The 25,843-nt window shown below is 44.7% G+C and overlaps 1 protein-coding gene across 1 annotated transcript in view; it reads left to right on the top strand.

The window, feature by feature from the left end:
* The window catches only part of eefsec (eukaryotic elongation factor, selenocysteine-tRNA-specific), a 491,014-nt gene extending 475,455 nt beyond the window's left edge, over positions 1-15,559 (top strand). The window contains exon 8 of the mRNA XM_072280243.1: positions 15,479-15,559. The gene's annotated coding sequence lies outside the window, so the exon portion shown is untranslated. The remainder of the gene's footprint in view (positions 1-15,478) is intronic.
* Positions 15,560-25,843: the final 10,284 nt, after the last annotated feature.

Raw genomic sequence — 25,843 nt, 5'->3', positions numbered from 1 at the left:
TCATAAGGCACGCTCCCCAATCCAGGCAACATCCTTGTAAATCTCCTCTGTACCCTTTCTATGGTTTCCACATCCTTCCTGTAGTGAGGTGACCAGAACTGAGCACAATACTCCAAGTGGGGTCTGACCAGGGTCCTATATAGCTGTAACATTACCTCTCGGCTCTTAAACTCAATCCTACGATTGATGAAGGCTTTCTTAACCACAGAGACAACCTGCGCAGCAGCTTTGAGTGTCCTATGGACTTGAACCTCAAGATCTTTTCGATCCTCCACACTGCCAAGAGTCTTACCATTAATGCTATATTCTGCCATCATATTTGACATACCAAAATGAACCACCTCACACTTATGGTTGAACTCCATCTGCCACTTCTCAGCCCAGTTTTGCATCCTATCGATGTCCTGCTGTAACCTTTGACAGCCCTCCACACTATCCACAACACCCCCAACATTTGTGTCATCAGCAAATTTATTAACCCATCCCTCCACTTCCTCATCCAGGTCATTTATAAAAATCACGAAGAGAAGGAGTACCAAAACAGATCCCTGAGGCACACCACCCGGTCACCGACCTCCATGCAAAATATGACCCATCTACAACCACTCTTTGCCTTCTGTGGGCAAGCCAGTTCTGGATCGTCAAAGCAACATCCCCTTGGATCCCATGCCTCCTTACTTTCTAAATAAGCCTTGCATGGGGTACCTTATCAAATGCCTTGCTGAAATCCATATACACTACATCTACTGCTCTACCATCATCAATATGTTTAGTCACATCCTCAAAAAATTCAATCAGGCTCTTAAGGCATGACCTACCTTTGACAAATCCATGCTGACTATTCCTTATCATATTATACGTCTCCAAATGTTCATAAATCCTGCCTCTCAGGATCTTCTCCATCAACTTACCAACCACTGAAGTAAAACTCACTGGTCTATAATTTCCTGGGCTATCTCTGCCCACTTTCTTGAACAAGGGAACAACATCCGCACACCTCCAATCCTCCGGAACCTCTCCCATCCCCATTAATGATTCAAAGATCATTGCCAGGGCTCAGCAATCTTCTCCCTTACCTCCCACAGTAGCCTGGGGTATATTTCGTCCAGTCCCAGTGACTTATCCAACTTGATGCTTCCCAAAAGCTCCAGCATATCCCTACAATCGCCAAGGTCCCTTTCCGTAGTGAATAGTGAAGCAAAGTATTCATTAAGTACCTCTGCTACCTCCTCCGGTTCTATACACACTTTTTCACTGTCACACTTGATTCGTCCTATTCTCTCACATCCTAACCTCTTGCTTTTCACATACTTGTAAAATGCCTTGGGGTTTTCCTTAATCCTACTCGCCAAGGCCTTCTCATGGCCCCTTCTGGCTCTCCTAATTTCATTCTTAAACTTCTTCCTGCTAGCCTTATGATTTTCTAGATCTCTATCATTACCTAGTTTTTTGAACCTTTCATAAGCTTTTCTTTTCTCTTAACTAAATGTTCAACTGCCTTTGTACAACTAAGTTCCTGTATCCTACCATCCTTTCCCTGTCTCATTGGAATGTACCTGTGCAGAACGCCATGCAAATATCCCCTGAACATTTGCCACATTTCTGCTGTACATTTCCCTGAGAACATCTGTTCCCAATTTATGCTTCCAAGTTCCTGCCTGATAGCCTCATATTTCACCTTACTCCAATTAAATGCTTTCCTAACTTGTCTGTTGCTATCCCTCTCCAATGCTATGGTAAAGGAGATAGAATTATGATCACTATCTCCAAAATGCTCTCCCACTGAGAGACCTGACACCTGACCAGGTTCACTTCCCAATACCAGATCAAGTACAGCCTCTCCTCTTGTAGGCTTATCTACATACTGTGTCAGTAAACCTTTCTGAACACTCCTAACAAACTCTATCCCATCTAAACCCCTCGCTCTAGAGGGATGCCAATCAATATTGGGGAAATTAAAATCCCCCATCACAACAACCCTGTTATTACTGCACCTTTCCAGAATCTGTCTCCCTATCTGCTCCTCAATGTCCCTGTTACTATTGAGTGGTCTATAAAAAACACCCAGTAGAGTTATTGACCCCTTCCTATTTCTAACTTCCACCCACAGAGGCTCCATTGACAATCTGTCCATGATTTCCTCATTTTCTGCAGCCGTGACACTGTCTCTGATCAGCAGTGCCACTCCCCACCTCTTTTGCCTCCCTCCCTGTCCTTCCTGAAACATCTAAAACCTGGCACTAAAAGTAGCCACTCCTGCCCCTGAGCCATCCAAGTCTCTGTAATGGCCACAACGTCATAGCTCCAAGTACTGATCCACGCTCTAAACTCATCCACTTTGTTCATAATACTCCTTGCATTAAAATAGACACATCTCAGACCATCAATGTGAGCGAATCCCTTCTCTATCACCTGCCTATCCTCCCTCCCTCTCACACTGCCTACAAGCTTTCTCTATTTGTGAGCCAACAGCCCCTTCCTCCGTCTCTTCAGTTTGGTTCCCACCCCCCAGCAATTCTCGCTTAAGCTCTCCCCAATAGCCTTGGCAAACCTTCCTGCTAGGATATTGGTCCCCTGCGGATTCAAGTGCAACTCATCCTTTTTGTACAGGTCACGCCTGTCCCAAAAGAGGTCCCAACGATCTAGATGACAAATAACAATGGACCCAGCACTGCTCCCTGCAGCACAGCACTAGTCACAGGCCGCCAGTCAGAGAGGCAACCCTCTACTACCACTCTCTGGCTTCTCCCACAGAGCTAATCCAGTTCACTAGCTAACAAAAGACAACATCCATCTTTCATCAACATTCATCAACTTTCCTGGTAACTTCCTCAAAAAACTCTGTAAGATAGGTTAGATATGACCTACTGTGTACGAAGCCATGCTGACTATCCTTAATCAGTACCTGTCTGTTGAGATTGTTACATATCTGGTACACATTGAGTGTCTAGAGTATGTTATTGGTTGCTAGTATGTATTGGAAATGCCAGGGTAGCCTATGGCTGTTACCATGAGTGAGCTGTCCAAGCCACCAGTTCCATTCTGACTCATTCTGCAGCAATGCTTCCCACACACTCGGTTTCTCAGGTAATGATCGGCAGATCATTTACTGTGACTTCCAGTGTGGACATTCATACCCGGAGAACTGCAACTGCTCACTGTGTTTGCTCTACTTTTGATGCTTTACACTGAACGCCTGTGAAGTATTCTTCAGTCCCGATAACTCTTTCATCTGAACTTATTTAGTTCCTCCCACCCCCACCCCCACGCCGACCAGGTCCCCTGGTTTTTAACTTGACTGTTAAACCCAGAATCTGTGTGCGTATGTGTGGGGACGAGAGGGGGGAAATTTTTGACATTTCGGGTCAAAATCCTGCGTTAGGGCCCCACAGATGATGCTCGACCCGCTGAGTTCCTTCAGCAGATTGTTTGTTGCTCCAGATTTCCTCCTGAGTCTCCCATGTCCTTTCCTGGTATCCGTGGCCCGATGCCCCACAGAGATCTTCCATCATGGCTGATTTATTATCCCTCTCAACCCCATTCTTGTGCCTTTGACACCCTGACTAATAAGGAACTTATCAACCTTGCTCCTGCGAACCAACACAACCCTTTTGTCCTGTAATCTTCTCACTGCCCCAAGCTGGACACGCCTCCCCTAAGCTCTCGGCTCCGTCCTTTGAGTCAGTCACCTATCCACTGAGAAGCTAGAGCTACTTCTGGGCAGACCGCTCCAGTGTCCTGGGCTAATGTGAGTGACCTGAGGCAGCACGGTAGTGTGGTTAGCGCAATGCTGTACAGTACCAGTGACCCGGGTTCAATTCCCACCGCATGGTAGTGTAGTGGTTAGCACAACGTTTTACAGTACCAGTGACCCGGGTACAATTCCCATTGCACAGTAGTGTAGTGGTTAGCACAACACTTTACAGTACCGGCGACCCGGGTTCGATTCCCACTGCTGCCTGTAAGGAGTTTGTACGTTGTCCCTGTGACCCCGTGGGTTCCCTGCGGGTGCTCCAGTTTCCTCCCACAGTCCAAAGACATACTGGTTGGTAGGTTAATTGGTCACTGTAAATTGTCCCATGATTAGGCTTAGGGTTAAACTGGGAGATTGCTGAGCAGAGTGTCTCAAAGGACTGGAAGGGCCTATTCTGCCCTGTATCTCAATGAATAAATAAATAAAGATTAGTGCTTAAGGCATAACAGTGCTCTCTTTTTCCATTTTGGATTCGGGCTCCCCTCTTACCCATTCTCTTCTCTGCTCCTGGTATCACCTCCCTCTGCTCCTCTTCCTCCTTCCCTTTCTCTCATGGTCCACTCTCCTCTTCAATCATATTCCTTCTTCTTCAGCCCTTTATCTCTTCCACCTGTCACCTGCCAGTTTCTTCATCCCCCTTTCCCCACCCATCCCCCTTTCCCCTCACCTGGTCTCACCTGTCACCTGCCAGTTTCTTCACCCCCCCCCTTTCCCTACCCATCCTCCTTTCCCCTCACCTGGTCTCACCTGTCACCTGCCAGTTTCTTTATTCCCCTTTCCCCACCCATCCCCCTTTCCCCTCACCTGGTCTCACCTGTCACCTGCCAGCTTGTACTCCTACCCCTTCCCCCACTTTATTATTCGGGCCTCTGCCCCCTTCCTTTCCAGTCCTATTAAATGGTCTCAGCCCAAAACGTCGACTGCACACTCCTCTCCACGGATGCTGCCTGACCTGCTGAGTTCCTCCAGCATTTGGTGTGTGTTGCTGAGGTGTTTTATTTCTCCTTGAGATGTGCACTGGGACAAAGGGAGACCTGTGGGTGGTCTCAGGATTCTTACGGTAATCTTGTGCACCGTCTCACGTCGCACCACGTGCCAAGTTCACTCAGATCAGAGATCTATAGGCACTGCACTGAAATGTATAAATACAGGTTTCTAGAAATTGATGCAATCTGAGTTACTCTGCATGACGAACAAAGTGAATTTGTATCAAATAAATAAATAATATTTGTGAATTATTTACTTGAATTTGACGTTCCTCTTCTCCACAATCTGACACTGCGGGAAACAGGCACACAGCCGGTCCGTGCCGACCGACCCCGTCCTATTTGCTACGCTTGGCCCACATTCCTTTCCTAATCATGTACAGTATCAGTCAAAGTTCCCTTCAAATGCTGTTAACTTAACTCTCTCACCAATTCCTCTGGCAGCTCGTTCCATGTAGCCATCACCGTTTGCATGAATGAGTGTCCTATTAACTCTCTCCCCTCACTGCTTAAACCTGTGCCCCTAATTCTTCATTCCCCAACACTTGGGAAAAGACTGTGCAAATTTACCCTATCTACTCCCTCATGAATTTAGAACATGGAACACAGACCATGCCATCACAGTACAGGCCCTTCAGGACTTACGGCTCACAATACCCTTCCCTCCCACGTAGCCCTCCATTTTTCTATCATCCATGTGTCTATCTAAGAGTATCTTAAATGCTCCTAAAGTTCAAAGTAAATGTATAATCCAAGTACATATATGTCACCATATACAACTTGGGCATGCTAACCACTAGCTTTACAGTACAAGTGACCTGGGTTCAATTCCCGCTGCTGCCTGTAACTTTGTACATTCTCCCCTTGACCATGTGGGTTTCCTCTGGATGTTCCAGTTTCCTCCCACAGTCCACTGTTTGGTAGGTGAATTGGCGATTGTAAATTGCCCTGTGATTAGGCTAGGATTAAACTGAGGGACTGCTGGGTGACATGGCTCAAAGGGCTGGAAGGGCCGATTTTGCTCTGTATCTCTGAGCAACCCTGAGATTCATTTTTGTGTGGACGTAATCAATAAATCTATAGGGTAATAACCATAACACAATCAATGAAAGACCGCCCGCCCAACTTGGGTGTTCAACCAGAGTGCAAAAGACAGCAAACTGTGCAAAGACAAAAAGAAAGAACTAATAATAATAAATATTTAAACAATAAATATCAAGAGCAAAGGATGAAGAGTCATTGATTGTGGAAACATCCCAAAGATGGGGGCAAGTGAAGTTATCCCCGTTGATTCGAGAGCTTGATGTCTGAGGGGTAATAACCAGTCCCAAACCTGGCAGTGCGAGTCCTGAGGCAGTAGCAAAAAGAGAGCATGCCCTGGGTAATGGGGGTCCCTGATGATGGATGCCGCTTTCCTGCGATAGCGTTTTATGCAGATATGCTCAATGGTGGGGAGGACTTTAGCCGTGCTTTACCACCCTGCATCTGCCTCCACCATCACCCCTGACAGGGTGTTCAAAGCACCCACCACTCTCTGTGTAAAAAACATACCCCTGACATCCCCACTGTACATTCCTCCAATCGCATTAAAATTATGCTAGGTCATATTAGAAAATTCCACCCTGGGAAAAAAAGAGTATCTGGTTATTCACTTGATCTATGTCCTCTATTTTTCTATCACATACTACATTCTACTAAGCTTAATGGCATCGTTCCTACAGCAGAGTGACCAAAACTGGACACAATATCCCAAAAGCACACTCGGTAACATCTTGTACAACTGCAACATAACAAACCTTAATATACTCTCTACCCTGACTGATAAAGGCCAGTGTGCAAGATGCCTTCTTCACCACCTACAATTCACTTCCAAGGAACCCTGTCCTTGTACTCCCAGGTCACTCAGTTCTAATGTTGAACCCTTTTCCATTGGCAGACCAGAGGCACACTTAACTCTCTCTTCTTACACCCATCACACCACTGTGTCAGAAACCTTTTATTGATAGCTCAGTGATCCATTTGATTTACTGACAGTATCAATTTGCTAACTAAGTTTGTTCCATAGAGCATAAAACAGTACACCACGGGAACAGTCCCATTGGCTCTCAATTTTGTGCTGAACCCATTAAATGAGTAATCAAATGCCCAACTAAACAAATCCTTTCTACCTACACAATGTCCATCTCCTTTCATCTCCTGCACATGCATGTGCCTATCAAAGAGCCCCTTGAATGCTCTATCATATTCGCTTCCACCTCCACCCCTGGCAGTGCATTCCAGATGTTCTTCCTGGGATATTCTCCTGATTTTCCTGGGATACTCTCTCACCTTCCTTGGGACTCATGATCCAAAACTGAAATTTCCAGAGCTAATACTGAGGGTTGGGGGAGTTGGACACATGTCTCTACCAAAGGAGGTGTAAGGTGCTCCTTCCATCCATTAGCCTGCAGGGTCACCCTTGGAAAAGGTGTAGTACCTGCTTAGCCCCCAGTCAGGGTCACGTGAAGCCATAGGAGCAGGTGGTGGATGGTCAAATGAGCAGCTGGTGCGTATCAAAGGTCCTGGTTATGCGACCACTGACACCAGGCAGACAATCTCTTGAAGAGTATTAATAATGGTTGGGGTCACCCATTTTCTAAAGATGCTGCCCAGAAGAAGGTAATGGCAAACTACTGTAGAAAAATTTGCCAAGAACGATCATGGTTATGAGACCATGATCACCCACGTCATACGACATGACATGTAGTGATGATGATGACTATTGAGGGAGTGTACATGGCCACACAGTAACTGAAATATTTCCATGCACATAGCCTTTGTTGCCTCACAGCTGGAATTTTCTTTTATATCATGGTAATAATTTTGACATCTATGCTAATATAATTGTGATATACCCTGTAATTAATTAGGTGCTAATAAATATAAGCCATAAATTTTCTAAATAATAAATGCACCATAACCTTTTCTTTGAAACGTTTTAGAACTTCAATGTATTTGCAGTGTTCGTGTTTCAAATTGCAGCAAATTGTAACAATAAACACAGAATGTTAGTCAGTAGCTCATTGTTATTAAACCACCGGCCTGCTGAACGCTGACACCATCTAATCAAAACATTTTATTTTTCCCATTGTGCCTGTCAGTTGTTTTGACTGCCTGACATTGTTTACTTGTGAGTTGTGGTTTGTATTTGTTTGATGCACATATTACCAAAAAAAATTAATTAATATACTGACTCAAATTAATTAATATAAACTAATTAATATACAAAAAAAATAATATACTGCGCAGTTTTGAAACCCAACTTAGACCCTACTTACCTAGTAACTACAGACCTATTTCTAAACTTCCATTCCTGTCAAAGGTTCTCGAAAAGGTTATTCTCAGTCAATTGCTGCCCTACTTACACCAAAACAACATCTTGGAAAGATTTCAGTCAGGTTTTAAGGGTTATCATAGCACAGAGTCTGCCCTGCTGAAAGTGTACAATGACCTGCTCCTCTCTACCGACTCAGGTGACTCTGACATCCTAATTCTTCTTGACCTCAGCGCAACATTCGATACTGTGGATCATGCCATTTTAATAGACCTTCTCCAGTACAGGGTTGGTGTTGATGGCACTGCCTTGAACTGGTTCACATCCTACCTCAAAAATAGAAGCTTCTCCATCAACATAGGCAAGTTCTCTTCTCCCCCAGCTAGTCTCTCCCGCAGGGTCCCACAAGGTTCCATCCTAGGTCCCATTCTTTTCTCTATATACATGCTTCCCCTCGGCCAAATCATTCAAAAACACATTTCTTTCCACTATTATGCTGATGACACACAGCTTTATCTCCCTCTAAAACCAAATGACCAGTCAAATCTAGCCAGCCTCATGAACTGCCTTGAGGATATAAAGTGTTGGATGGCACAAATCTTCCTACAGCTGAATGAAGGCAAGTCTGAAGTTGTCCTATTTGGCCCCCCTGACTCCATCAAAGTGATTACCAACAGTCTTGGTAACCTGTCCATCCTTGTCAAACCCCATGTTAAATCCCTTGGTGTGATATTTGATTCCGCCTTTAAGCTCGACAAGTAAGTTAATGCAGTAGTAAAAGCCAGTTTTTTCCAGCTTTGTACTATTGCCAAAATCAAGCAGTTTCTCTCTTTCAAAGATCTTGAGAAAGTCATCCACGCCCTTATATCCTCCCACTTGTACTACTCCAACTCCCTGTATACTGGGATTAGTCAGTCATCCCTGTCCCGTCTGCAACTGGTCCAGAATGCCGCAGCCAGGCTCCTGACAGGTGCCCAGAAGAGGGACCATATTACTCCTTTCCTGGCCTCCCTCCACTGGCTGCCAGTGCGGTTCAGAATTGATTTTAAGATTCTCCTGTTTGTTTATAAAGCCCTAAATGGGCTGCCCTCCCTCTTATATCACAGACCTTCTAACCCCTTATTCTACTTCCAGGTCCCTCAGGTCGGCTGACTTGGGGCTCCTGGCTGTCCCACAATCTAAATTTAAGTTCAGGGGTGACCGCACCTTTGCTATTGTAGCCCCTACACTGTGGAACAGTATTCCTTTCCCTATCAGATCTGCCCCCTCCATCGACTCTTTTAAATCCAGGCTCAAAACTTACTTTTATTTGCCAGTGTTTGAATCCTCCTGATGTGGCAGATTTTTGGCTTATGCCTAGGCCCTTGTGTTGTTTATTTTGTGCCTATAAGCTCTTTGCCTTATTGGTTGTGTCTGTGTTTCTCGAATTGGTAATTTTAGCTATTCTGCTCTGATCTGTAAAGCACTTTGGTCAACGTGGGTTGTTTTTAAATGTGCTATATAAATAAATTTGACTTGACTTGACAGTGAAAAAAATCCTGCTCAGAGCAATGGTTGGTCCATGCAGCTGTGAGAAATAATTGGAGGGACTGTTATTCCCCAGGTATAGAAGGCCCCTTTGTATTTTGGATTTGTTGGACATTTTCATCAAACTATTACAGGAGTTCTATAGCTTAGGTTACTGAACCAGTAACCAGAGACCTGCACTGTTCAGATTTATTTACTTATCATGTGTACATTGAAACACACAATGAAATGTGTTATTTGCATTAACAACCAAAATGGTCAAGGATGTGCTGAGGGCAGCCCACAAGCATCTCCATGCACTCAGGTCATAGCATGTCCCACAATGTTCATCAGAACAACCACAGCAGAATATGCCCCTTTCCCACCCACACAGTAAAGCATTCCACCCTGGGACATCCTGGGAAGTGTACAGATCCCAGCAGAGAATTAAAATTCAAGCAATTAAACAAACTCAGGATCAGAATCAGTTTTATTATCACCAAATGAAATGTGTTGTTTGGCGATAGCAGTACAGTGCAAGACATAAAATATATTATAAATATACCAAACACGAGGAATTCTGCAGATGCTGGAAATTCAAGCAACACACATCAAAGTTGCTGGTGAACGCAGCAGGCCAGGCAGCATCTCTAGGAAGAGGTACAGTCGACGTTTCGGGCCGAGACCCTTCGTCAGGACTAACTGAAGGAAGAGTTAGTAAGAGATTTGAAAGTGGGAGGGGGAGGGGGAGGGATGGAGCCAAGAGCTGGACAGGTGATTGGCAAAAGGGATATGAGAAGATCATGGAACAGGAGAAGGAAAAGGGGGAGGGGGAAAAAACCCCAGAGGATGGGCAAGGGGTATAGTCAGAGGGACAGAGGGAGAAAAAGGAGAATGAGAGAAAGAATGTGTGTATATAAATAAATAATGGATGGGGTACGAGGGGGAGGTGGGGCATTAGTGGAAGTTAGAGAAGTCGATGTTCATGCCATCAGGTTGGAGGCTACCCAGACGGAATATAAGGTGTTGTTCCTCCAACCTGAGTGTGGCTTCATCTTTACAGTAGAGGAGGCTGTGGATAGACATATCAGAATGGGAATGGGATGTGGAATTAAAATGTGTGGCCACTGGGAGATCCTGCTTTCTCTGGCGGACAGAGCGTAGGTGTAGGACAGTTGCTATAAATATACTACTACTCTTTGGAGTGTAGAAGGTTGAGGGGGGACTTGATAGAGTTGACATGGATAGGCTTTTTCCATTGAGAGTGGGGGAGATTCAAACAAGAGGACATGAGTTGAGAGTTAAAGGGCAAAAGTTTAGGGGTAACATGAGGGGGAACTTCTTTACTCAGAGAGTGGTAGCTGCGTGGAACGTGCTTCCAGCAGAAGTGGTTGAGGCAGGTTCGATGTTGTCATTTAAAGTAAAATTGGATAGATATATGGACAGGAAAGGAATGGAGGGTTATGGGCTGAGTGCAGGTCGGTGGGACTAGGTGAGAGTAAGAGTTCGGCACGGACTAGGAGGGCTGAGATGGCCTGTTTCCGTGTTGTAATTGTTATATGGTTATATGGTTATAAATAGTGTAACAAAGGAACAATGAGGTAGTGTTCATTGACTGTTCAGAAATCTGATGACGGATGGAAAGATATTGTTCTTGAATCTTTGAATGTGTGTCTTCCTGAATGGTCGACTGTGCGCCTGATGGTAATAATGACACGAGGCCGTGTCCCGGGCGATGAGGGTCCATAGTGATGGGTGCCTTCTCCCGAGGCAACAGCTCTTGAATATGTCCTCAACAGTGGGGATGGTTGTGCCCTGACGGAGCTTGCTGTGTCTATGACCCTTTGTAACCTCCTGCAGTCCAGTGCATGGCAGTGCAATTACTCGAATTGAGTATGATGTTCTCCCAAGGAGCTGTCCTTATGCTTTCAAACTCCAAAAACTAATCGAAAACAAACACAGGAGTTGGATATATCTTGTCTACTTCATTTGACATTTAGTGAGGCATGCACAGGGTGGTGTAATAATATATGCCACTAACGAACTTCTTATAGATAACTCATAATGAATAATTTACACAAAAAAAATTCTGAATCAAATAATGTATTTACAGTATTGCTCAAATATTATTGGAATATTAAATACACAACATATTGTCTTAATGGAGATGCTTGTTTAAGGTGGGGTGACTGATGCACAGGGAGCCACCACACGTTCCTTTACAGATTGGGATCAGGGTCCAGTGAGATGGAGTGCCAGGTGACTGGGGACCCGTCTTGCTTCATCTTCACAGCCGTTGTGATGTGTCATCATCTTCCACCAGCTCCACTGTTGAGGTCTTAATCATTGGTCTGGGACCTCCCTCTTGCCCTTACTGCTATGGGTGACCCTACCAAGAGCTAAGCTATCTTTGATACGGTGTCATTCCACATAGGACTTGCTCATGAAGACACCTTGGTCAGCATTGACGAGTTGGCCAAAGGACCTGTTTCTGTGCTGTACGGTACTATGACAAACATATTTCATAACGTTTCACTCCGTGATAATAAACCTGATTCTGATTCACCATCAGTGATTCCCTGTGGCTGCAGTATGTACCATCTGCAACAACTCAGGAATGGAAAAGTCTACAGAAAGTGGTGGACACAACCCAGTCCATCACTACAGGCAAAGCCCTCCCCACTATTGAGCACATTTACAAGGAGCGCTGTCACAAGAAAGCAGCATCCATCATCAAGGACCCCCACCATCCAGGCCATGCTCTCTTCTTGCTCCTGCCATTGGGAAGAGGGTGCAGAAGCCTTGAGCCCCACACCATCAGGTTCAGGAACAGTTATTACCCCTCAACCATCAGGTCCCACACCATCAGGTTCAGGAACAGTTATTACCCCTCAACCATCAGGTCCCACACCATCAGGTTCAGGAACAGTTATTACCCCTCAACCATCAGGTCCCACACCATCAGGTTCAGGAACAGTTATTACCCCTCAACCATCAGGTCCCACACCATCAGGTTCAGGAACAGTTATTACCCCTCAACCATCAGGTCCCACACCACCAGGTTCAGGAACAGTTATTACCCCTCAACCATCAGGTCCCACACCACCAGGTTCAGGAACAGTTATTACCCCTCAACCATCAGATCCCACACCACCAGGTTCAGGAACAGTTATTACCCCTCAACCATCAGGTCCCACACCACCAGGTTCAGGAACAGTTATTACCCCTCAACCATCAGGTCCCACACCACCAGGTTCAGGAACAGTTATTACCCTCAACCATCAGGTCCCACACCACCAGGTTCAGGAACAGTTATTACCCCTCAACCATCAGGTCCCACACCACCAGGTTCAGGAACAGTTATTACCCTACAACCATCAGGTCCCACACCACCAGGTTCAGGAACAGTTATTACCCCTCAACCATCAGGTCCCACACCACCAGGTTCAGGAACAGTTATTACCCCTCAACCATCAGGTCCCACACCACCAGGTTCAGGAACAGTTATTACCCCTCAACCATCAGGTCCCACACCACCAGGTTCAGGAACGGTTATTACCCCTCAACCATCAGGTCCCACACCACCAGGTTCAGGAACAGTTATTACCCCTCAACCATCAGGTCCCACACCACCAGGTTCAGGAACAGTTATTACCCTACAACCATCAGGTCCCACACCACCAGGTTCAGGAACAGTTATTACCCCTCAACCATCAGGTCCCACACCACCAGGTTCAGGAACAGTTATTACCCTCAACCATCAGGTCCCACATCACCAGGTTCAGGAACAGTTATTACCCCTCAACCATCAGGTCCCACACCACCAGGTTCAGGAACAGTTATTACCCTTCAACCATCAGGTCCCACACCACCAGGTTCAGGAACAGTTATTACCCCTCAACCATCAGGTCCCACACCACCAGGTTCAGGAACAGTTATTACCCTCAACCATCAGGTCCCACATCACCAGGTTCAGGAACAGTTATTACCCCTCAACCATCAGGCTCTTGAACCGGAATGGATACCTTCACTGACCACAACTCTGAACAGATTGCACAACCTATGGACTCACTTTCCAGGACTCTACAACTCATTTCCTCAGTATTATTTATTTTTTATTTACACTATTTGCATTTCTTTGCATATTGGTTGTTTGCAGTCTTTGTTTATGTACAGGTTTGTGTAAATTTTGTTGTATTTCTTTATTTTCCTGTACATGCCTGCTCTGGGCTTCCCATCTATAGGGTCACTTTTGTTCTGAATGCTGTTGCTTGCTTTTATTGTTTACATGATTTGTGTTTTTTTTCTCTCTCTCTGCACATTAGGAGCTTGATGGGTTTTTTTTAATGGGTACTTTTGTCTTTCTTGTTTTGTGACTGCCTGTAAGGAGGCAAATCTCAAGGTTGTATAATGTATACATACTTTGATAATAAATGTACGTTGAAATTTGAAATGCCTGCAAAAATTAATCTCAAGGTAGTATATTATTGTACATACTTTGATAATAAATTTCCTGAGTTTGAAACAAAACTCACAAAGACTTCTTCAACACCATCTCACAAGTTCATGATCCAGCCGCCATGGTCAGGGGCATCTGGTGTAAGGGGTCACCAGGCCCTTCTGGCCCAACGAGTCACACGGCCCAGCAACCCGCCTATTCAATACCAGCCTAATCACAGGACAACTTGCAATGACCAGTCAACCAGGACATCTTTGGACTGTGGGAGAAAACTGAAGCACCCAAAGGAAACCTAAGCATTCACAGGGAGGACGTACAAACTCCTAACAGAAGGTGCCGGAGTTGATTCCAAACTCCGACACCCTGATAATGTCCCGCTAACCACTATGTTACCATGGCGCCGGAATGCGTGGTGACCCTTGCGGGCTGCCTCCAGCACATCCTTAAATTGTGTTGGTTGTTAACACAAATGACACATTGCACTGTTTCTATCGATGTACGCGTGATAAATAAATCCAGTTTAATTCGTTAGGTGGGTGTGTGGAACACATTGCCGAGGGGGTGTGGTACAGGCAGATACTTAGGGATATGTAAGAGACTCTTAGAAAGACACGTGGATGATAGAACAACGGAGGGCTCTGTGGGAGGGAAGGGTTGGTTTGATCTTTGGCACAACCTGCAGGCTGAAGGGCCTGTACTCTGCTCTATGTTCAAACCACAAACATTTTTCCATACTTTGATTAGCCAGAAGACTGTATTTAAAACTCTTATTTTCAAATCCCTCAATGGCTATACCCTGCTGAGGAGAGTATGAGGAGATGTCAGAGGCAGGTTTTTTTACACAGAGTGGTGGGTGCTTTGATCACCCTGCCGGGGCGTGGTGGAGGCAAATGCACTAGAGGCATTTAAGAAACTCTTAGATAAGCGATGGATGACAGGAAAATGGAGGGTTATGTGGGAGGGAAGGGTTAGGTTGATCTTAGAGACGGTTAAAAGGTCGGCACAACATTGTGAGCCAAAAGACCTGTACTGTATTGGGCTGTGGTGTTCTATGTTCAAGGTTCTATATCACCTCTTCGAAGCCAGCTGGTAGCATCTTGCTTGTCAGCAATGCTGAGGTCTTGTAAATGAAGAAAGAAATATAAATACCTCAAACAAGAGAATATCTGCAGATGCTGGAAATCCAAGCAACACACTCAAAATGCTGGAGGAGCTCAGCAGGCCAGGCAGCATCTATGGAAAAGAGGGCAGTCGACATTTTGGGCCAAGGTTCTTCCCCAGGACCGGAGAAAAATAGATGAGGATTGATCTTTTTGTATGAACGCTTTCTTCAGCCTGGGTGCCCAAGTTGTTTCTCACCCAGAGTTTGCATTGCTATCTTGTGTATTTGGTCCTGCGTTGGGTATGAACTGGATTGTATTAAAAGCTATGTGAATCCCCATGGGTTTGTATCTCCACAGGGACGCAGTGAAGAGCAGCGACTGTGGTAACACTGACAGATGAGTGGCCAGAGGTATGAGGAATCGTTACAATAAGACAATTACTAAACAACACAGCACCACACTCTGCAGCACTGCCTGTGAGAGTGACGTTTGATTCCCACTGCTGTTTGTAAGGAACTTAAACACTGTCCCCATCCTCCATGGTTTGGAGGCTTACATGCCTCAATGAGCCAGAGAGCTGTGTTGGCTGGAGTCGGGGCTTTATGCTTGGCTCTTGGTAGGGTCACCCATGTCAAACAGGTCAAAGGGTAAGATCAGACTAAGAGTCCACCAGTCCTCCAGGTTTGGGGGTTCAGCTCAGGGCTAACAACCCTGACTGGTCAAACAAAATTGTTATGGACACAGCAATGAACAATCTTTCCACATCTGAGTGTGACTGTATTCCTGAGTCTCCACCTGGGACTTGCATGACTGACTGACAGTAGTGAAAGCTGACACAACGAAGGAAGCCCCGAACACCGTCAGAGAAGGAGGACCTTCATTGTTGCCCTAAGTGCCAGCAGCGTAATGGGCAGTGAGTACATTCTCCTCATGACCATGTCCTCCAATTCCCTCCCACATTCCAAAGCTGTATGAGTCAGAGTTATTAAGTTGTGGGTCTACCATGTTGGCGCCAGGAGCTTGGTGACACTTGCGGGCTGTCCTTAGCACAATCCTTGCTGATTTTATCAACATATTTCTTTGAATGTTTTGATGTACAGATAACAAATAAAACTCTCTGTTTAGATGCTGGAAATCCAAAGCAACACACACAAAATACTGGAGGAATTCAGCTGGTCAGGCAGCATCTATGGAGATGAATAAACAGTTGACATTTTGGGCCGAGAACTTTCATCAAGACCCAGTAAAACAATTCTGTTATAGATTGGAAAGCTGTATTCTGAGATATTAAACATTTAAGATCTAATTTGAAGTTTTTGGTGTGTTCTGGTTGAGTCCTGTAGATGGAGCTATGGTTGTGTGAAATGGTCACATATGTTGCCAAGAAGGGAACTGATCTGAAGGTTCACAAACTGTCCTGTCTCCCCCACCTTAAAGCTGAGTGTTGTTTTAAAATGCCCGACATTAATTCAGGCCTCTTCTAGAATCTGTATTCCCAGCATCACACCCCTCAGTATATGTTTAGAAAAAGAGCTGGCCATTGACTTCAGGAAGCAGGGTTGGGCACACAACATAAGCACAAGAGATTCTACAGATGCTGGAAATCCAGAATAACACACACAAAACACTGGTCAGACAGAATCTATGGAGGGGAATAAGTAGTTGACATTTTGAGCAGAGACCGTTCATCAGGACTGAAACGGAAGGGGGCAGAAGCCAGAATAAGGGGGAGGGGGAGGAATGCAAGTTGGGCTTGCCTCTGCGTGTCGGTGGTGCTGAAGAGATGGTGGCGAGATTCAGGTCCCTAGGTATAAGTCTCACCAAAAGCATGATCTAGTCCAACCATATAGATACCGTGGTTGAGAGAGATCACCATCTTTCTACATCCTCAGAAAGCTGAGGAAATACAGCATGCTGAAGGGTCTTGGCCCGAATCATCGACCCTTTATTCCTTCCCACAGATGTTGGCTGGACCCAGACCTGCCGAATTCCTCCAACATTTTGTGTGTATGTAACTAAGAGGGATTACACTAGGGACATTGAAGAAACCCTTAGATAGACACATGGATGACAGAAAAATGGGGGGGCTATGCTAGAAGGGTTTCGATTGATCTTAGAGTGGGTTAAAAGGGTAGCAAAACATTGTGGGCCAAAGAACCTGTACTGATCTGTACTTTCGACAGTATATTCTATGTTCCCAATTTTTATTGAGTTACCATAGAAAGCATCCTATCCAGCTACATCATGGGTTGCTACGGCATCTGCTCTGCCGATGACCCCGAGAAACTGTAAAGCCTATCAACTCCTTCTGTTGCCTCTCCTCCTTCCCTTTCTCCTACAGTCCACTCTCCTCTCCTATCAGGCTCCTTCCTCTCCAGCCCTTTATTTTTCCTACCCACCTGGCTTCTCCTATCACCTTCTAGCTTGCCCTCCTTCCCCTCCCCCCCATTTTTATTCTGGTGTCTTCCCCCCTTCTTGCAGCCCTGATGAAGGGCCTCGGCCTGAAAGTCGACTGTTTATTCATCTCCGTAGATGCTGCCTGACCTGCTGAGTTCCTCCAGCATTTTGTGTGTGCTTGTCTGGATTTCCAGCAACTGCAGAATCTCTTGTGTTTATGATTTCCTGCATTCTGTTCTTGTTTTTCTCTTTGTACAGCTCAATGTACTGATGTATTCTAACCATCTCTGTGGGTGGTATGTACAGTATCGTGCCAGAGTCTTAGAGACACACACACACACACACACACACACACACACACACACACACACACGCACGCATATATATATATATATATATATATATATATATATATATATATCGGGTGCCTAAGGCTTTTGCACAGGACTGTATTTGTCAACGTGGAGTGGAGAGCGTTTGTAAATCTGGCGGGAGCAAAGGATGTTGGGAATGGTGAGGGTGGAGCACCGCCGGAGGGGTGTGGAACAGGTGGCAGAGAAGGAGTGCCAGGGGTGGTGGGGTTGTACACCCAGTCCTGAGACACCAGGTAAGGTTATTTGACTCCAAACAATTGGTTTATTGATCATTACAGGTCTCTCTGCTGTTTCCCACTCCCTTCCCCCTTCCCATTTTCCCAACCGTGATTTCCCTCTCTCACTGTCCCCTTCCCACTCTCAGTCCACACCAGAGACCCATATCAGAATCAGGTTTATCATTGCTCACATATGTCATGAAATTCGTTTTTTTTTGCAGCAGTACAGTGCAATGCATAAAATTACTGCAGTATTTGCAAAAGTCTTAGGCACCCTAGCTATATATATGTGCCTATGATTTTTGCACAGTACTGTAAAACTACACTCTGACTGTGTAGTTAACAGGTGTGTTAAACTTTGTGCCGATCATTGCTCATGGTGTGGGCTGGCCATGTCCCCATCACGTCCTTGCGTTTCACTGCTGAGAGACAAAACCAGAAAGCTGATTCTCACCGCCTGACTTCTTCTTTTCAACATAGTGACATCTTCATTGGTCACTTGTGCATGTAGAATCCAAGTCTTCAGACTCTTTCCTCGTTCACTTTGTTCCTCGTGAAATCTTCACCAGGAAAGTAGCTTCGTTGAGAGAGATGAGCATTTCTCCCCAAGTCGGTCACTTGTTTGATTTACCAGATTTCTGAACGTTCCATAAACCCATGAACACTACCTCACTATTCATCTTTTGTGCTATTTATTTTGTTCATAACTGATGACAATTTTTGTGTATTGTACCGCACTGCTGCTACAAAACAGCAAATTTCCTGATGTATATTCAGTGGCCATTTTTTTTTTAGGTACAAGTATCCAATCAATGTGGCAGCAACTCAATGCATAAAAACCTGCAGACAGGGTCAAAAGGTTCAGTTGTTGTTCAGACCAAACATCAGAATGGAGAAAAATGTGATCTAAGTGACCTTGACCGTGGACAGATTGTTGGTGCCAGATGGGGTGGTTTGAGTGTCTCAGAAACTGCTGACCTCCTGTCATTTTCATGCACAACCATCTCTAGGGTTTACAGAGAAAGGTGCGAGAAAGAAAAAAATATCCAGTGAGTGGCAGAAAAGCACAACATGTCGAATCTGAAGTGGATGGACTACATCAGCAGAAGACACGAGCATACACTCAATGGCCACTTTATTAGGTATAGGAGGTAGCTCATAAGATAGCCACTGAGTGTATATCATCATATACAGTACTACCTTCAGATTCATTTACTTTACATGATAATAAAGGAAATCAATAGAATTTATGACAACAAAGACTGACAGACAAGCAATGTACAAAGAAGACAGGTTGTGGAAATAAAAACAATAACACTAAGAACATGAGTTGTAGAGTCCTTGAAAGCGAGTCCGTAGGTTGTGGAGTCAGTTCAGAGTTGAGGTGAGTGAAGTTACGAATATATCACCGTGTATGACCATGAGATTCATTTTCTCACAAGCATTTACAGGGAAATAAAGAAATACAATAGAATGTATGAAAAACAAAACATAAATGACGACTGACAACAAAACAATGTGCAAAAGAAAACAAATCTAAAATAAATAATAGTGAGATCAAGAGTTATAGAGTTCTGGAAAGTGAGTCTGTAGGTTGGGAAATCAGTTTAGCATTTTTCATCGTATCTTGCGTCTATAAACTAATTGATAAACCATTTGATGGTCATGTGCCTTCTGATGCCAAGGTTCTCTCCTCCCCAAACCTTCCTTCCTCTCTTCCTTTCTGATATCCCCGAAACCCACACCTCAGTCTGTCCTTAAGGTGGCTTGGAGATAAATTTTATTCCATCCCATCCTCTTAGAGCACCTACTTCTCATGAGGTGCTATGCGAATCTAAGTTGTTGTTGTTTAATCAGTCAGATTGTGTTGATCTGTGATGTGGACACAGGTCTGTGCTGAAGTTCGGAGACCTGAAGATCTGAGTTCAAATCCCTTCATCACAATGGTCGACGTAAAGCTTAGCTGGTCATTGGATTTTTGTTTTAAAGAAACCAGCTGTTTTTAAAAATGATATTCATCAAGCTACAGGATTGCTATATGGCTCACCAATTGGTATTGGAATTGGCTTATTAAAATTCAAAGTTCAAAGTAAACTTATAATAAAAGTACGTGCATGTCACCACATACAACCCTGAGTTTCATTTTCTTGGGGACATTCTCAGTAAGTTCATTATAGAATAATAACCATAACATAATCAATAAAAGATCACACCAACTTGGGTGTTCGATCCATGTGCAAAAGACAACAAACTGTGGAAAGAAAGAAAGAAAGAAAGAAAAGCAATAAATATCAAGAACATGAGATGAAGAATCCTTGAAAGTGAGTTCATAAGTATTATTGTCACATGTACTGAGATACAGTGAAAGGCTTGTCTTGCAGACTGTCCATACACAACACAGAGCACTGAGGTAGAACAGAAGAAAGATTAGCTTTATTTGTCACATGTACTGTACATTGAAATATGAAAGCACAAAGTGAAATGTTCCGTTTTGCATCAACGATCGACACAGTCCGAGGATATGCTGGGGAGGAGGTCACCTGCAAGTGTTGCCACGCTTCTGGCACCAACATAGCATTGCCAACAACTTACTAACCCTAACTCGTCGTGTCACGGTGCACGCTCGCAGGACTGCACCCACATGCAGAGGAACGGCAGACTACCTCTGTCACGGAGAGCTCCAGTGACGACTCAGCCCAGGGTCAGAGGAACAGTGAAGAGTTGCAAACAAAAGTTAGACATAGGTATACCAACAGAGCATCGGAGGTATGACCAAGCAACATGGCGAAACAAATCATTCTCAACACAAGGACTCTGCTTAACAGAGCACAATGAGGGTCCCCTTTAAATAATTATGGAAACGGGAAAAGATATGCTGCTCACAATTACCTTGACAAGATTAAACCAAAAGCACCTGGGCTTAACGGCTCTAACAATTAGTAAACGCAGGTGCTCGAGAAACCCTGAAGCCAAATGCTCGATGGCAAGTCACAGAGGATTGCAGGATGATGACACCGTACATCTCCGAAATGTGGGAGGAAACCAGAGCAGCCAGAGGAAACCCACACAGTCATTGGGAGAACATATAAACTCCTTACTGGCTGGGAGAACATCAGAGCAACAATGACGTGAGTTTCTGGGGAAAATGAGGAAGGTGCATATAGATGTATTCCAAAAACAAAGAAACACTCAAAATGGCAAAATACTACCACCGTGGCAAATAAGGGAAGTCAAAGCTAATGTAAAAGCAAAAGAGAGGGCATTCAACAAAGCAAAAACTAGTGGGAAGATAGAGGATTGCAAAGCTTTTAAAAATTTACAGAAAGTAACTGAAAGAATCATTAAGATAGAAAAGATGAAATATGAAAGCAAGCTAGCAAACAATATCAAAGTGGATGTAAAAGCTTTTTCAAGTATACGAAAAATAAAAGAGAGATGAGAGTGGGTATAGGACCACTAGAAAAAGAGGCTGGAGAAATAATAATGGGGGACAAAGAGATGGCAGATAAACTAAATGTGTATTTTGTATCAGTCTTCACTGTGGAAGACGCTAGCAGTGTGCCAGATGCTGAAGGGTGTGAGAGAAGATAAGAGAAGTGAATGCAGTTACTATTACAAGGGAGAAGGTGCTCAAAAAGCCGAAAGACCTAAAGGTACACCAGACCAGGTTAACTGCACCCTAGGATTCCAAAAGAGGTCGCAGTAGAGATGGTAGAAGCATTAGTAATGATCTTTCAAAACTCAGGACTGGAAAATTACAAATGTCACTCCACTGTTTAAGAAAGGAGGAAGGCAGCAGAAAGTAAATTATAGACCAGTTAGCCTGACTTCAGCGGTTGGGGAGATGTTGGAGTCAATTATTAAGGATGAGGTTATGGTGACACAGGACAAGATAGGACAAAGTCAGCATGGTTTCCTTAAGGGAAAATCTTGCCTGACGAACCTGTTGGAATTCTTTAAGGAGATTAGAAGTTGGATAGATAAAGGGGATGCAATGCATATTCGGACTTTAAAAAAGGCTTTGACACACTGCCACGCATGAGACTGCTTACCAAGTTAAGAGCCTGTGATGTTAGAGGGAAGTTACTGGCATGGCTAGAGCCTTGGCTCATTAATAGGAGACAGTGAGTGGGAATAAAAGGACCATTTTCTGTTTGGCTGCCAGTGACTAGTGGTTTTCCACAAGGGTTGGTGTTGGGACCATTTCTCTTTACATTGTATATCAATGATTTAGATGATGGAATAGGTGGCTTTGTTGCCAAGTTTCCAGATTATACAAAGATTGGTGGAGTGGCGGGTAGTGTTGAGGAAACAGGTAGCCTGCAGAAGAACAGACTGATTAAGAGAATGGACAAGAAAGTGGCAAGTGATATACAAAGTTGGAAAATGCATGGTCATGCACTTTGATAGAGGAAATAAATGTACGGACTATTTTCTAAACAGGGAGAAAATCCAAAAATCTGGGCTGCAAAGGGTCTTGTGAGTCCTTGTGCAAAACACCCTAAAGGTTAACTTGCAGTTTGAGTCATTGGTGAGGACGGCAAATGCAATGTTAGCATTCATTTCAGGATGTCTAACATACAAGAGCAAGGATGTGATGCTGAGGTTTTATAAAGCAATGGTGAGGGCTCATCTTGAGTATCATCAACAGTTTTGGGCTCTCCATCTAAGAAAAAAATGTCCTGGCAGTGGAGAGGGTTCGGGGGATATTCACAAGGATGATTCCGGGAATGAAAGGGTATCATTCGAGGAATGTTTGATAGCTCTGGGCCTGTAGTCACTGGAACTTAGAAGGATGAAGGGGGATCTCAATAAAACCTTTCGAATGTTGAAAGGCCTAGACAGAGTAGAAGTGGAAAGGGTGTTTCCCATGGTGGGGGAATCTAGGACAAGAGGGCACAACCTCAGGATAGAGGGGCGTCTATTTAAAACAGAGATGCGGAGAAATTTCTTTAGCCAGAGATAGTGAATTTGTGGAACTTATTACCACGGGCAGCTGTGGAGGCCAGGTCGTTGGGTGTATTTAAGGCAGAGCTTGATAGGTTCTTGATTGGCCACGGCATCAAAGGTTATGGAGAGAAAGCTAGAGAGTGGGGCTAGGGGGGATAGAAGGATCAGCCATGAATGAATGGCGGAGCAGACTTGATGGGCTAAATGGCCTCATGCTGTTCCTACGCCTTATGGTCTTATTGTAGTGGAGCATCATTTCATAGTCTTGCAAATGCCGTTCAAGAGGAGAAAATCTTCCGTGCTTACCGGCCCTTGCCTTTATGTGACTCTACATCCAACAATGTGAACCCAAGGGTCCTGTGAAACAGCCCAGAATGACTGTTAGGTTGAGTGCAGTCAGAATAGGTGATAAATACACCTTTGTATGTCTGTGTCTGTGTGTGAGATTGGGATTTATCTCTCTGTGTGTATGTGGGATGTCTGTGACTGTGATTGCTATTGTTTGCATATTTCACTGTATTTGGTGTGACTGTGATTAGGACTGTGTGTGTGTGTGAGAGAGAGAGAGAGACTCGGATTACATATATCTGTGTACGCCTGTGATTGGGATTGTGTGTGAGTATTACCTATTTATTGAGCTACACCATGAAATAGGCCCCTGCAGCCCTTTGAGCCGTGCTGCCAGGCAATCCCCCAATTTAACCCCAGCCTAATCACGGGACAGTTTACAATGACCAATTAACCTACCAACCAGCACGTCTCGGACTGTGGGAGGAAACCAGAGCACCCGGAGGAAACCCACGCGGTCACGGGGAGAACGTACAAACTCCTTACGGACGGCAGCAGGGAGGTATGTGAGTGAATGGAGGAGATAGGGAGACTTGGAGCACATTTATCTGTGTGTGCACCAATGATTAAGAATGTGTGTATGTGTACATTTCTATAACTGTGATTGGGATTCCCTGTGTAGGTACACGGTACACATGTACCAGGGACTGGGAGGTGTGTGGGGGATGAGAGGTTTCAGAGGTGAGGAGTGTGATAGATCAGAGACTGACACAGGGAGCTGTTTAACTTATTGTGCCCATGACCCAGGGGTGTATCAAGCCATCTTTATTTTGGGAATAATTATCTTCAAATTTTCATTTCCTTTCATCTTGTGCAGTATGTCAACGTACTGAGAATCACAGACAGCGCGAGCCCGGTTGCCAAGTGGAGACTAAAGCGAGTCTGGACCTTGTCAACAGAAAGTAACTGAGAGGACGCAATAGCGGATTTAATTTAGTATCTTGCTGCATTTCCTTTCCGATTTGAAGAGATGGCTGAACTTGATATATCCGCCTCTCTGGGGAGTATCAGTCTCAATCTCGGAGAGCGGACCCGACGAGGATGCGTCGGAGGCACCCAGTTTCTGATGTGTCTCTTATCTATCGGTTGTTTTATTGGATGCAGACTGGTTGCCCTCCAAACCTTGGCTTCAAGCAAAACCAGCTCTGTTTTCATCTTTTGTTTTAAGTTTGGCAGTTTAATGAATCGGATTGCTCTGGCTCAGCAGCTTTGACCATTGAGCCTAAGTGGGCCTCTATCCGGTCACCACCCCCCCCAACCCCAGCCCCCTTTCTCTGTAGGACCATAGCATCATAAGACATAGGAGGAGAATTGGGCCATTCAGCCCATCAAATCTGCTCCGCCGTTCCATCATGCTGATTTATTATCCCTCTCAACTCCATTTTCCTGCCTTCTCCTTGTAACCTTTGACACCCTTAGTAACCAAGAACCTGTCAATCTCTGGTTTAGATATACCCAATGAATTGTCCTCCACAGCCATCTGTGGCAGTGAGTTCCACCCTCTGGCTAGAGGAAAACTAAAGTGGAAACAGGTTTATTCAATCTCTCCCCATAACTAAAGTCTTCCAATTCAGGCGGGAGGAGAAGATGGCAGCGCGACGCAGCACGCGCAGCTCTCTGGTGAAATGATATGGTATTTGTTAAATAGGGTACCATGCGCAATTCTGATCTGATGGAGACAGACGTGAGAAGGCACAGAGGAACATCTGGAGAAATTTCTGAAATGCCCGGTTCGCTGCCGCTTCTACTGTGCAGTCAAGAATCTGTGGAGGGAAGGCCCCAGAATCCCCGGCTTTGCCTGCTGCTGGTGACCGAGGCTGGAGTCGAAGCGTTCGGCAGAGATGGTGCTCGGTACTCGGTGTCGGAGGGCTGGTTGGAAGCTCGAAGTTTTTGGACGACTCAGAGTCGGACTGTGGTTGGACATGGCAGGGAGAGCTTTCTTCCTTCTCCCGTCTGCGTGAGATGTGGGACATTCGAGAGACTTTGAACTTTTTTACTGTGCCATGGACTGTTCTTCATCAAGTTATGGTATTGTTGCACTGTTGTAACTATATGTTATAATTATGTGGTTTTGTTAGTTTTTCAGTCTTGGTTTGTCCTTTTTTTTGTGATATCACACCGGAGGAATATTGTATCATTTCTTAATGCATGCATTACTAAATGACAGTGAAAGAGGACTGCGTGTCATAATCTAAATATCCTCTAAATTTAAGAAAAGTTTGGATAAGTACATGGATGGGAGAGGAATGGCGGGCAGGTCAATGGGACTGGGAAGAATACTAATTTGGCATGGACTAGAAGGGCTGAAGAACCTATTTCTGTGCTTTGTGATCCAGGACTCTATGGTTCTACCCTGGAGAATGTCTTCTGCAATTTTGTTCATGGAGATGTGGTTTTTGCATATGAGAATTCAGGGTCATAAAGAAAACTTTTAC

Source organism: Mobula birostris, chromosome 16 (assembly GCF_030028105.1).
Source record: "Mobula birostris isolate sMobBir1 chromosome 16, sMobBir1.hap1, whole genome shotgun sequence".
NCBI lineage: Eukaryota > Metazoa > Chordata > Chondrichthyes > Myliobatiformes > Myliobatidae > Mobula > Mobula birostris.
The sequence above is the reverse complement of the archived record's forward strand: the minus strand, read 5'-3'. Positions and strand labels throughout refer to the sequence as shown.